Source organism: Eumetopias jubatus, unplaced genomic scaffold (assembly GCF_037043125.1).
Source record: "Eumetopias jubatus isolate StellerSeaLion01/CBP00866 unplaced genomic scaffold, mEumJub1_p1.0 scaffold_3, whole genome shotgun sequence".
In the NCBI taxonomy this organism is placed as follows: Eukaryota; Metazoa; Chordata; class Mammalia; order Carnivora; family Otariidae; genus Eumetopias; species Eumetopias jubatus.
In genome coordinates, this window is record NW_028274809.1 from 41,551,165 (window position 1) to 41,553,037 (window position 1,873).

Here is a 1,873-nt window from a genome sequence, read left to right on the forward strand (position 1 = left end):
TCAAGTTCTATTCTCTCTCGATGCCAAATAACTGTTCTGAACAATGACGTTCTAAAAATAAATAAATATTTGATTAGATATAGAAGTTACTTTCAGTTTTTAATTTTAGTGATCACAACATGTTTTCCAAATGTCTGCTCTTATTCATATTCATCAACAGGATTGGTTACTAACACATTATTAATACTATTAAACTGTAGATTGATCGCTGTTTTACTTCAAAAAATCAAATCTTAAAGGTAGTTTTAAAGTAATTGAATTCAATGTGTATCAATGATTGATATTTTAAATGATAAATAATTGAAAATATTTGGAATTTTTGCTTATATTTTTCTAAAATGAAATTTGATTCAATATTTTATAATAATCCAGAAAGATGTTTCAGCTTGCAATTAAACACCACAAAAACTATACTTCGCATCTGACATTTGCTTCTAGGAGATATAATATATGGTCGTGTCTCCAGTTATAGAATTTTAAGAGACAACAAGCTGCAAATTCTAAAGATGAAATTCATATTCACATAGTAATGAAATAAATAAATTCCAGAAGAGACATACATCTCTGCTATGGAGTTGAAGTAACTTATTATACTTGAATTCATCTTTTTTATGGAATAAAATAAATCTAGTATAAAAATAAATTGTGGGTACACATGCAGTAATCTATTAATTATACTTCCATCCCTTTAAATTCAAAACTTATGGTGGACTTCATTCGGAGTCTTGATTACTTTTCTTTATACTTGCCTTCAAAAATTCCATCTGGTTCTGTTGCTGCCAGGAGCTCTGCCAGTGTGTCACATTAAAAAAAAAAAAAAAACTCTTTTTCGTGACGCCTCGGAGGCGGTAGGCTGCTTCAGGATGAAGCTGAACATCTCTTTCCCAGCTACTGGCTGCCAGAAACTCATTGAAGTAGACGATGAACGCAAACTTCTTACCTTTTATGAGAAGCGTATGGCCACAGAAGTTGCTGCTGATTCTCTGGGTGAAGAATGGAAGGGTTATGTGGTCCGAATTAGTGGTGGCAATGACAAACAAGGCTTCCCCATGAAGCAGGGTGTCTTGACCCATGGTCATGTCTGCCTGCTGCTGAGTAAGGGGCATTCCTGCTATAGACCAAGACGGACTGGAGAGAGAAAGCGCAAATCTGTTCGGGGTTGCATTGTGGATGCCAATCTCAGTGTTCTCAACTTGGTCATTGAAAAAAAAGGGGAGAAGGATATTCCTGGACTCACTGATACTACTGTGCCTCGTCGCCTGGGGCCCAAAAGAGCCAGCAGAATCCGCAAACTTTTCAGTCTCTCTAAAGAAGATGATGTCCACCAGTATGTTGTGAGAAAGCCCCTAAACAAAGAAGGGGAGAAACCTAGAACCAAAGCGCCTAAGATTCAGCGTCTTGTTACTCCACGAGTCCTCCAGCGCAAACGGCGGCATATTGCTTTGAAGAAGCAGTGCACTAAGAAAAATAAGGAAAAGGCTGCAGAATATGCTAAACTTTTGGCCAAGAGAATGAAAGAGGCCAAAGAAAAACGCCAGGAACAGATTGCCAAGAGACAGAGGCTGTCCTCTCTGAGAGCTTCTACCTCTAGCTCAGGTATAGAATATGAATTTAACATCTCTTAGTGGATTTATTTCCTTTGTAAGTAATTTTCATGGGCCCGTTAATTCTATTACTTCCATCTAGATTTTATTTTCTCTCATCATAAAACTGGACATTGACTTAAGCAATATTCTATCTTTATTGATAGTGACAGCTACTGACTTGGCAAAGCAACACAAGTTAGAATTTTTTGATATGTGAGTTAGGTGCACTTTGAAAATGTAAGTAAGGTAAGAAAAAGGGTTGTAATAAAAGACATTTGAAACTTAAA

At 36.4% G+C, this 1,873-nt stretch overlaps 1 pseudogene; it reads left to right on the forward strand.

The window, feature by feature from the left end:
• The first annotated feature begins 841 nt into the window (after positions 1–841).
• Positions 842–1,625, forward strand: LOC114222909 (small ribosomal subunit protein eS6 pseudogene; annotated as a pseudogene).
• Positions 1,626–1,873: the final 248 nt, after the last annotated feature.